This window comes from Bufo gargarizans, chromosome 6 (genome assembly GCF_014858855.1).
Source record: "Bufo gargarizans isolate SCDJY-AF-19 chromosome 6, ASM1485885v1, whole genome shotgun sequence".
NCBI lineage: Eukaryota > Metazoa > Chordata > Amphibia > Anura > Bufonidae > Bufo > Bufo gargarizans.
Window position 1 is genome coordinate 16,520,615 of NC_058085.1, and position 12,488 is coordinate 16,533,102.

Here is a 12,488-nt window from a genome sequence, read left to right on the forward strand (position 1 = left end):
TCATCACATCATCACAGATCCTGTACCTTCTCCTGTAGCACAACGTGGAGTCTGACTCCTCCCACATCTGATCACATGGCAATGACATCATCACAGGTCCTGTACTTTCTCCTGGAGCCTGACTCGTCCTGTAAATGTAGGAAGAAATAGAAGCACAGGACGCTCCACGGTGAAGGACACGCCCCGCCCAGGTAACTGGAACACTCACCAGCTCCACACATATAAGGGCTCTTTCACACTTGCGTTGTTCTGTTCTGGCATAGAGTTCCGTCGTCGGGGCTCTATGCCGGAAGAATCCTGATCAGGTTTATCCTAATGCTTCTGAATGGAGAGAAATCCGTTCAGGATGCATCAGGATGTCTTCAGTTCCGGACCGGAACGTTTTTTGGCCGGAGAATATACCGCAGCATGCTGCGCTTTTTGCTCCGGTCAAAAATCCCGAACACTTGCCGCAAGGCCGGATCCGGAATGAATGCCCATTGAAAGGCATTGATACGGATCCGGCCTTAAGCTAAACGTCGTTTCGGCGCATTGCATTGACGTTGAGCTTTTTCTGAATGGTTACCATGGCTGCCGGGACGCTAAAGTCCTGTTTGCCATGGTAGCGGGGGAGCAGCATACTTACCGTCCGTGCGGCTCCCGGGGCGCTCCAGAGTGACGTCAGGGCGCCCCACGTCATTCTGGAGCGCTCCAGGAGCCGCATGGACGGTAAGTATGCCGCTCCCCCGCTCCCCACTACTACTATGGCAACCAGGACTTTAATAGCGTCCTGGCAGCCATAGTAACACTGAACGCATTTTGAAGACTGATCCGTCTTCAAATGCTTTCAGTTCACTTGCGTTTTTCCGGATCCGGCGTGTAATTCCGGCAAGTGGAGTACACGACGGATCCGGACAACGCAAGTGTGAAAGAGCCCTTAGAATCCAGCAGCTCATGAACAGATTCCCAAGAGCCTTGAACCAGGAAGTAAGCACGCAGGCTTCTGGGGCAGGACACCAGCAGGAAGATATTAACCCCTTAGTGACCACCCATACACTGCTGCTTTTTTACGGCAGCCCAGTCTAAGCGCTGCACAAGTCCCCCATCAGACGAGAGCCGCGGCCTTGCTCTAACAGCCCGGACTGGCAGGAGTCCCGATCCGGGCTGTTTAACACTTCACATGCTGCAGGCAATGGCACCTGCCACATGGAAAGTGCTGACAGGGGGAGTCCGCTCCCATCGGCACCCCGTAAATGCGATTGCGGAGTGCTGATGTGTGTGAAGGCAGGCTGGGGTCTCGTGTAGGCCCAGACCAGCCTTGAGTTTAACTGGCTAGGGCAGCACTAAAGCCCGCCCATCAGTGCCGGTGACGTCACCGGGCTTCCTGGCAGCCCCATGGAGAGCCCGGTAAGTCACCGGGAGCCCAGAAAATGCCTTTGCCCTTTGCAATTTAGCGCAGGGCAAAGGAGAGCATCGAAGCATGAACTCAGGGGGGCTGCCTGGGTGAAAATGGAAGTATGTCCAGCTCTGAACCCAGACAACCCCTTTAAAAGCAATAAAAATACTGTCTGTTATAGTCCCCTTGTGGGGACTGTTAAATGGAAAAAAAACACTTATTAAAATATAGAATTCCATTAAAAAAAACTCATTTTTTCCATTTAAAATACACTATTTAAAGGGGTTGTCCGAGTTATGAAAAAAAAATATATAGCACTGAAAATCTGATATATAACTGAGCTAAGCAAGTTTTATGCAAAAAAAAAATATATATATATTTCCTCGTTTCCCTGGTTCTTTTCTGGCCCTTTGTTTACATGCAATAAAAACAATCTCTGCCCCTCCCCCTGCACTGCTAAGGGAGTGAATACAAGAGCTGCCCTGAGTGACATGTCTGCCTGCTGGGAGACTATGCTGCATGTTGTATGTGTAGGACTACAAGTCCCAGCTGTACAATGACACTGCTAAGGGAGTGGATACAAGAGCTGCCCGAGTGACATGTCTGCCTGCTGGGAGACTCTGCAGCATGTTGTATGTGTAGGACTACAAGTCTCAGCTGTATAATGACACTGCTAAGGGAGTAAATACAAGTGCTGCCCTGAGTGACATGTCTGCCTGCTGGGAGACTCTGCAGCATGTTGTCTTACGGAGATCTGCTACCTCCAATGAAAGACCCTGCATGCGTTCAGTCAAAAGTGAAACCGGATCCATGCTTGAGATGGTTTTGGCGGTTTATAATGTCACGGACGGTGTACAGGAAACTAGAAAACACAAAATGAATATTAGGGATCGACCGATATTGATTTTTTAGGGCTGATACCGATAATTTGTGAACTTTCAGGCCAATAGCCGATAATTTATACCGATATTCTGGGAATTTTCATTTTTGAAAAAAAATAAAAAATTCTCACAAATCTGCTGAAAATTAATGTTTATTGTTAAGGGTTCTAGTCCCTTAGGGACTAGAACCCTTGTCCTATTCACCCTGATAGAGATCTATCAGGGTGAATAGAAGCTCACACTGTCCCTGCTGCTCTGTGCTTTGTGCACATCAGCAGCATGGAGCTTACTATGGCAGCCAGGGCTTCAATAGCGTCCTGGCTGCCATGGTAACCGATCAGAGCCCCAGCATTACACTGCTGGGGCTCCGATCGGAGGAGCAGGGTAGATGGGAACCTGTGGGGGGGCGTACTGCGACTGGGGTGGGGGGGCCCTATGCGCCACCACTGCTTAATACTGGGGGGGAGGGGGGGCGCACTGCGCCACCAATGCTTAATACTGGGGGGGGGAGGGGGGGCGCACTGCGCCACCAATGCTTAATACTGGGGGGGGAGGGGGGCGCACTGCGCCACAAATGTCTAATACTGGGGGGCTGGGGGGGGGGGCGCACTGCGCCACCAATGAAGCTTAATCTCTAATTTATTCATATACAGGAGGCGGGAGCTGCAGGATCACATAGCCGGCTCCCGACCTCTATGAGCAGTAGCTGCGATCCGCGGCACCTGAGGAGTTAACTACCGCAGATCGCAGCTACAGCTCATAGAGGTTGGGAGCCGGCTATGTGATCCTGCAGCTCCCGCCTCCTGTATATGAATAAATGAGAGATTAAGCTTCATTGGTGGCGCAGTGGCCATAGCTCCTCCCCTCCTCTTGTCCCCTGTCCTTTCATTGGCGGCAGCAGCAGCACAGGGGGAGGAGACACTGCTCCTTCTCCCCTGTGCTGCTGCTGAGGGAACACAGAGAGCGCTGTCAGCAGCGTGATCTGTGTTCCCCATACGCTATCGGAATATCGTCAAAATAAATGCCGATACTGATAGCGTTCAAAATCCTGAATATGGGCCGATAATATCAGTAAATCCGATAATCGGTCGATCCCTAATGAATATACGACTGACTGGATCCAAAACTAAGGAACAAAAAGGGAGAGCCCTGCATCAGACCTGGCTCTCTCCCTGACTGCTCAGCCTATGCGAAAATCCCAATGGTAGATGATCGCATATCCTCGTACCTCGACTGTATAACACGTGAACACCCTATAATAGTGAGGGGACACGACCACCGGCTCCCAACTCTAGATACGGAGGGAGTCAGGGTCACCTGGGATCCAGCAAACAGAAAGACACAAATAAATGAACAAAACTTATCTTGTAGAAGACTCAGAAGTAGGAGCAGCATGCACACACTCCAGGAAGCTGTATAAACCGCAAAGTGATGCACTATGGGAAAAGGATTTAAAGGGATGCAATCAGTGCAACTACATGACAGCTGAGAGAGGCTAACGAGATGAGGAAATGAAAGCAAAACAAAGGAACCTCAAGGAGGAGGTTCTAGACATCTGTCAGAGCTTCTCAGATGTCTGGTGGTGACAGTTACATGGCGAGCTTTCGAGACATCACCAGTCTCTTCATCAGGCGTACTACAAGAACATATGAAGAAACAGCAATATATATATATATATACAATAAGAACAGAGGCATAGGGGGAATGAATGGACATTTAAAAAAACAAACAGAACAACATATTAAAGATCTTGAGAATGAGTCCTTAATTATATTACAGATAAGGGGTGTGAAAGTTTTATGGTCTCTAAATTGATGTTATCTCAGAGACCTGGTGCCCCGACTATGTCTATAGAAGACTCTTTAGATCTTGTAGTGTGTCATAAATCCCGGGGACAAATTCAGTCCAGTATTCAAAGTGTCAAGCAGTGTTATAAATTTGTATTCCCAAATTCTTCTAGCTTTTTAGGATTTGAAGTTACCTTTTAATATGAGAACTTTCATGTGTTCTACATTGTGTCCTGGGCTACAGAAATGCTTAGCCACAGGAAAGTGTAGCTTCTTCTCTTTAATTGTGTGGCAGTGGGACCTCATCCTTGCATTGAGTCTCTGTCCTGTTTCTCCAACGTAGAGGCCTCTAACAGGACATTTAGTGCAGAGAATCAGATAAACAACATTAGATGTAGAACATGTGAATGTCCCAGGGATCCTATATTCCTGCTGTGTGTTGGGGATCCAGATCTTATCTGTTGTCATTATATGGGAACAGGTTTTGTATCTTATATTACAGGGATGGGTTCCTTTTTCTGTGGTACCTGGCTTTGAACTTGATCTGATCAAAATGTTCCTTAGATTTGGAGGTTGTCGGTAAGCTAGTAAGGGGGGGGGTCTGGGAGGATTGTTTTTAGTCGTTCATCCTTACGTAGCACATGATGTAATTTTTTGGCAGTTTTCCTCAGTATCTCTTCGGGTTGTAGGTCACAACCAGAGGTATGCGCTGGTTCTGTTTCTTTTCATTGTATTGGAGAAGTTGACTTCTGGGGATCTTGGTGGCTCTTGTGATCTGATCTTCAATTGAAGCAGGATGGTAGCCCTGGGGTAAAAATGTCCTTTTCAGATATTGTAAATGCTCATCCCTGTCTAATGGGCTGGAGCAGATTCGGTTATATCTGACCGCTTGACTATAGATGATGGACTTTTTAATATGTTTGGGGTGGAAGCTGTCCCATTTGAGGTATGTAGGCCGATCAATAGGTTTCCGATACAGGGATGTCTGTATTGAGCTGTCTTGAAGTTTTATGGTAGTGTCCAGAAAGCTGACTTCTGTGTGGGAATAGTTGACGGTCAGGTTTATGGTGGGATGGAATTCGTTGAATTGTTCATGAAATCAGATTATTAGGATGTCATCAATGAAACGGAAGTAGGCCAAGGGTTTTTTGAGACAGGATACCAAAAAGTCATTTTCCAGTTTTGCCATGAACAGATTTGCATATTGTTGTGCCATTCTACTGCCCATGGCGGTCCCAGTACACTGTAATCATATCTCCTTGTCAAAAGAGAAATAGGTATGGGTGAGGATGAATTTGGTCAGTTGTAGTACAGACTCTGAGACGATCCCATTCGCCTCCACGTATACTCGGCAAGCAGTTAATCCATCATTGTGCGGGATATTCGAATACAAGGATTCCACATCCATGGTTGCCAAGATTGTGCCTTTAGGGAGGGGACCTATGGCTGACAGTTTGTTCAATAAGTCAGTGGTGTCCTGTAGATAACATTTTGTGTTCCTCACTAATGGTTTCAGGATGCCCTCTATCCAACCTGAGATTTTTTCTGTGAGGGTTCCCACATCTGAAATGATCAGCCTCCCTGGATTCCCTGCTTTGTGTATTTTGGGAAGCATGTAGAATACTCCAATCCTGGGATTCTCAGGTACCAAGTCTAAAAGTTGCGTGGATCCTGCAGGAAGACCTCCGATGAACTCCTCAATTGGACCTCTTTGCCACAAGAAAAAATACTTGTTTTCCCGTTTTCTTCTCACTAAATCCGTGGGACAGACCAGTGGCATTAGATGCTTTGTCTCAGAGTTGGGATCTGCATCTGGCCTATGCCTTCCATTATTTTCCTCTAATTGGGCCAATCCTGAAAAAGCTGAGGTCAGAACGAGTAACTCTGGTCCTAATAGCTCCATATTGGCCGAAACAAAGCTGGCTCCCAATTCTAAAGAACTTGGCATTGGAGGAACCCTTTTTTCTTCCTCCAGACGACGACCTATTGTCTCAGGGGCCTCTTTGGCATCCACAAGTGCACAGGTTGAAGCTGGCAGCTTGGGTTCTGAAGAGCAGATACTAAGAGTCAGGGGCCTGTCAGAAAGAGTTATAACAACCATGCTACAAATTCACAAGATGATTACTTCTGCCATCTACGGTAAGATTTGAAAGAAATTCCGTTCCTGGTTTGTTTCACTTCACAAAGAGCTCAGTTTCCCCTTCTATTCAGGACATTCTAGAATTTCTACAGTAAGGTTTTGACATGGGTCTCTGGCCCAGTACTATAAAAGTTCAGATTTCGGCTTTGAGTTGATTTCTGGACTTCCCTCTAGCAGAGCACAATTGGATAAAAACATTTTCTCGTGCCATCTCCAGAATCCGGCCTCTGGTAAGAAAGTCAATCCCTCCTTGGGACTTGTCACTAGTATTGGAGCACCTATGTAATCCTCCTTTTGAAGCTTTAGGAAACTGTGAAATAAAAGTGCTCTCTTTCAAAAGAGTATTTCTAGTGACCATAACATCGGTAAGGAGAGTAGGAGAGATACAGACTTTTTCTTCAAGAGAACCATATATGAGGATTCTGGATGACAGAGTAATCTTAAAATTAGACCCAGCCTTTATGAGAAAAGTCGTTTTTGTACAGATCTGAAGAATGTGAAATAACAACACTTTCATACTCTAGATGTTCGTCGTTTATGTAATACAATATTTAGAAGTCACTCGCCCCTTCAGGAAAGAATAAGCTTTATTTGTACAATTCACAGGGAAGAATAAGGGAAAACAAGCTTCAAAATCCACTATTGCAAGATGGATTAAATCAACAATCCAGCAAGCTTATACTTCCCAGAATAAAGACCGTCTATTCAAAGTCACAGCCCATTCTACTCAAGCAGTAGCTGCTTGTTGGGCGGAAAGAGCTAATGCCTCACTGGAACAAATCTGCAGGGCAGCTATCTGGTCTAGTTTTCAAACCTTCTACAGACTAGACCATCTGCTAATAGAGACCTAGCCATTGGACGTAAAGTCCTACAGGCTGTGGTCCCTCCCTAGTTTATGTGGTATTGTTCCATGTTTGCTGTCATGGAGGACGTTGTGGAAAGTAGAATTTAGACTTACCGGTAAATAGTTTTCCAGGAGTCCGACATGACAGCACCCTACTTATCCTTCCCTAAATATATATGGTTTATTACTTGGGAATTTGTGTAGATATATGTATATATGTTGCTTGACAGGTGTGATGATTTAAAAACACTGGTGTTGGAGGGGAGCGAGGGGCTTTTAACCTCTCTGTTCTTCCTGTCCCTTTAGAGGTTTATAAGGAAATTCCTCCATGTGTGCTGTCATGTCAGACTCTTGGTAAACTATTTACCGGTAAGTCTAAATTCTACTTTATGTATCGCCAACATATTCCACAGCGTTTTACAATTACCCGGATAACACAGGACTTGTATAATCCTTTACTGCTCCTGCACTGAGCGTCCCATGGTCTCCTTCACTCTGTTTACATCACTGCAGCGACAGTATTAGTTGGAGCTCCGATAGCGGTATGTATATCACCTGACCATTAAGGCCTAGGATGGTCTATTGCGGTCACGTGCTGTTCATACTGGCATCACTAATGACGTCTTCTATTGGCTGTAGGGTCATGTAAAGGTGTGACATACCATGAAACTGCCTTGACCTCACACATGTTTCGATCACTATAAAAAGAGAGAACACAACATCTACACTTCTCCGATGTCTCCTCTTGTCATCTCCAGTAATGGTATTGTACATTGTATTTTCAGTTTACATCTTCTCATCTTCTCTTCATTCAGGTTCCTACAATATAGGATCCGCTCAGTGGATATCTTCTATATAAGATCCTTCTCCTGATTGACCCGGCAAGGAATGGACAGGGACAAGATAGCGGAGAGGATAATAAATCTCACCCTAGAGATCCTCTTCCGTATTACTGGAGAGGTAAGAGGTTCTGACAATGTTACATTACATCATCTTAACTATGTTACTAACAGATGGACATGACTGGAGAGGTGAGGGACTCTGGAGATGTATGGAGTGATATTTATTACTGTGTCTCTCCATAACCAGGACTACACAGTAGTGAAGACCTCTAGTGAGCGCTGTCAGGCCCCTGTGTCTGAAGGATGGGGAAGAACCCTGAGCCCAATCATGGAGCCTCCACCTCACCCCCTGATACATGAGAAAATCAATAGAGAGAAGATCCTAGAACTTACCAACAAGATGATTGAGCTGCTGACTGGAGAGGTGACACTGCTGGGACATTATACAGGAACACTATGAGTGGATCTGGGTGATGACTGTATCATTGTGTTGTCAGGTTCCTATAAGGTGTCAAGATGTCACCGTCTATTTCTCCATGGAGGAGTGGGAATATTTAGAAGAACACAAAGATCTGTACAAGGACGTCATGATGGAGGATCACCGGCCGCTTACATCACCAGGTAATAGACATGACTAAATACACACGTCCTCTCATTATCTGTATGTAACGAATGAATTCAGTCACTGGATGTTTTTCCTACAGTTAAGGAAGAGATAAGAACACCGGAGAGATGTCCCAGTCCTCTTCTTCCACAGGATGGTTCAGAAGAACATTACAATGTCCCACAGGATGATCAGGTAGATGGAGAGAAGGTCTCATGAAATGTCCCCTATGATCTGTAGAAGGCTGTGAAGATCTTGTGTTCAGTCTTGTTTTATCCACCAGTATTATATGATTTATCCTTGTATAATGAGAAAGGTGGAGATGGCAGGATTACCGCTGACCATAGACGTCACATGTTGTCTGCAGCTTCTCACAATTTTCTGCCTGTACCAACTTTTAAGATGGCCTACTCTGTCAACTGCTGCAGATCTTTTGTGGTTGCACAAGAGTTTGCCCTGGGGCCCTTAGAACTCTAGTTAATCCACTTAGTCCTTACATTATAATTAGTGGTAGCAGAGTATTCTAGTGGTGATAGATAATCAGTTCTCACCTCCCCTGTGTTCTCCCCTGTCTTTACACTATTTTTCCTTTTATATAAATCTTTATTATTTTTTAACATACAAAAAACATTTTTACAATCTTTTAGTTTATTAACATTTAATAATACATACATACACCACCCTTATTCGTTGGCCGCTTCTCTCAGGAAAAAACAAACAAACTCTCAATCATCTTCTCTCTCGCCTCCACCCCCCGGCCCCAACTCATGATAGTTCCCTTCGTCTCAGAGCTAATCACTATACCAACCATTTCTGCCATATTCTAGAAAATCAATATTTTTTCTTGTTGTTTACCAGATGAGCTTTCTCACAGACCAATGAAATTCTAACCAGCTTCTCCCATTCCTTGATCGTGGGTACAGCACTACCTCCCCAGTGTCGGATAATTGCACGTCCTAGCTTGAAAAAGTAATTTGGAAGCTATTTCTCGGTCTTGCTAGATATCCATTTTTCCCATTACTCCCAGTATACATATCTCAAATTGGCTAGGGACTTTAATCCGATGATATTGCTCTATTCTATCCCTAACCTTTCTCCAGAATTCTTGGGTCTTTAGACATGTCCTAAATAAGGAGAGAAAAGAAGAAATGAATCGCACATCCACTGCTAATGCTATGATCTCATCCCTGCGTTCCTGCAGGAGACAGCACTGAATAGCGCATGTGTACCACCTCCAAGCTACATGCTAAATGAGGCATTTGTGTACATTTTGATCAAAAGGCAATAAGCCAACTCACCATGCCAAGGTTGCCTCTATGAGTGGGTCCTAACCTAAAATTGGCGCAGTGCTACACGGCGACCACCAGCGCTGTAGCGCCTTCCCGGCCGGCGGCGGGACCCAGTGGCCAAACAGCACCCCTGCTGCTTGACCATGCCATACCTAGCTCTGGGCCCCACCAACCAGCCAGAAAAACAGCACAGTGGCCCCCATGCAGCTCCGCACCATGTGAACAGTTGTCAAAGCTCATCTGCTCTGAAGTTTACAGGAACTCCAACTGAGAGCATGATGGGCTAATTTAACCCCTACTACTGAATACTAGGCTAATTAAAATCACCTGGCTAGTGGAAGGAGTGCTGATCCAGGGACAGAATTCGATGTATTAAATAAGGAGAGAAAAGAAGAATTGAATCGCACATCCACTGCTTTAGACATGTCCAAAGTATGTGAACATCGTCCACCCCTATCTCCCCACACTTTAAACATCTAAAGACTTTGGTTTTATAACACTTCATTAAAAACTTGGGGGAATGGTAGAGGCGATATAGTATATTAAATTGGATAATTGTATGGGAAAAGTTCTTTGAGATCCTATTTTTCCCCCTGTATAGCCAAATCCCAGAACTCTTCTCGCTGGGGGTTTATAGCATCTTGCCATTTATGCATTAAGCTATTTACTGCTATCTTCTTAGTCTTTTGTTGTAACAGACATTGGTATATTTTAGAAAATAGTTTCCCCCCTGTCGTTAAGCCAGAAATATCAACTAGCGGCTGCGGAAGGGCAGACATCAATGTACCCCGCCACAGCAGCTTTCTCAATACTTGTTTTATTTGTAAATGAAATAACCACAGTTCTATATTACTCGGACCATACACCTTTTTAAGATCTTCGTATAAAATTATATCCCCGTGTCTCCATATCTGGCCCAGTTTATAGACTCCATGCTTCCACCAAATCTCTTGTTCAATTGCCTTTAGTTCTATTAGGTGGGTATTATCCCACAGTATGGTGTCAGCATGGAGTCCAGCCTGGGTCTAAAAAGCTCTTGCTTCCTTCCAAACCTTTTCCATCAGCTCAAACAGCGGTATCTTTCTACTTCCCTGTTGTACCAAAACACCCGCTTCTATGAGCTGAAAGATAGTACAGTTCTCCAGCCTTGCATTAATCCCTACTATCATGGACTTATATCTTTGCGTGTTACTCCACGTTATCATGTTTTTTATTTGGCCGGAAATAAAATAAAGTTCCAAGTCTGGGACTGATAGTCCTCCCTCCCTCTCATGGAGACACAATATTTGTGCTTTTATCCTTTGTTTTTTTTCCCTCGCCATATCAAGTCCATTAAAAGACTGGATATTATTTTAAATATTTTTTTTAGGGATTATTGCCGGTGCATTCCACAGAATATAGTTCAGGGAAGGTGGTAGGCACATTTTCACTAAGGAGATCCGACCTGCCATCGTCATATAATCTTTTCCAAACATCAATTTTCTTCCTAATTTCTTGTATTTTGGGAATCGCATTAAGCTGGACATATTCCTTAGGATTTGGGGTTATTTGAATGCCCAGGTATTTAACGGGTTCATTGCTCTTCTTAATTTCCCATGCTCCTGGTATAAAATTGTTCAGAGGATCAATCGGGACACAGGCCGATTTAGACCAGTTTATCTTGAGACTGGCGTGTTTGCCGTACTGATCAAATACCTGAAAAATCTTCGTGAGTGATCTATGTGAACCTACAAACAGCATAATATCATCCGCATACAGAGCAATTTTTTCCTCGTGCGCACCAAACCTGAACCCCCGATTTCTTCATCTTGCCTGATCATATCAGCCAACGGCTCCATAGCTATAGCAAAAAGCAAGGGGAGAAGGGGACACCCCTGTCTAACCCCTCTACCAATATCAATGTTATCAGAATATTCCCCATTTAATATAACTTTTGCTTAAATTTCTGTATATAACAGCCTTACCCACAATATCAAATTATCACCAAAACCCATTTTCTTCAATGTTAGAATCAGAAAGGGCCATTCTACAGTATCAAATGCCTTTGAGGCATCTATGGTAACAATTAGTCCTTCGCTGCAATTCGTGGGTTCAAGCTGGGTGTTCACAAAGTAACCCATAATATTATCGGTTGTAGTTTTGCCTGACATAAATCCCGTCTGATCCTCATGAACAAGTCCCGAGACCACACTTCTAAGTCTAGCTGCCAAAATCCTGGCCAGAATTTTATCGGTATTAATTAGTGAAATTGACAATATGAGTCCAGAAGGGCTGGGTCTTTCCCCGGTTTTAGAATCAGTGTAATTAGGGCTTCTCTCAGTCTGGCAGCTTCCCTGCCTTCCTCGAGTCCTCCCACATTGTCAGTAATTGGGGGGGAAGTTAATATTTCTTTATATTGAACATAAACTTCAAACGGGATGCCGTCTATTCCTGGGGCCTTATTTTTTGTGATGCTAGACAGTATTTTATCCACTTCCAGGGCATTTAGGAGGGCCTCCAATTTTTACTTTGCTCTTTTGTTAGCGTGGAGATAATAGTATCCTCCAGGAAATGTTGTATTTGTGTCAAGTTCTTATTTACCTTAATACTATACATATCTTGAAAATATTCTTTAAGCAGTTCTATTTTAGCCGCTTGTTCAGTAGTTTTGTGACCCTGATTTATCTGCTAAACAATGAATATAGTTTTTTATTTTAATCTGGGTCCCCACCAAGGCCACTAACTTT

At 44.4% G+C, this 12,488-nt stretch overlaps 1 long non-coding RNA gene and 1 pseudogene across 1 annotated transcript; both read left to right on the forward strand.

Annotated features, from left to right (window-relative positions):
* Positions 1-12,488, forward strand: part of LOC122940392 — a 718,635-nt pseudogene that overhangs the window by 234,310 nt on the left and 471,837 nt on the right.
* Positions 142-8,169, forward strand: LOC122940519. The gene is made up of 3 exons (XR_006390345.1): positions 142-191; positions 7,843-7,987; positions 8,117-8,169. It is a non-coding gene; the product is annotated as an uncharacterized LOC122940519 (long non-coding RNA).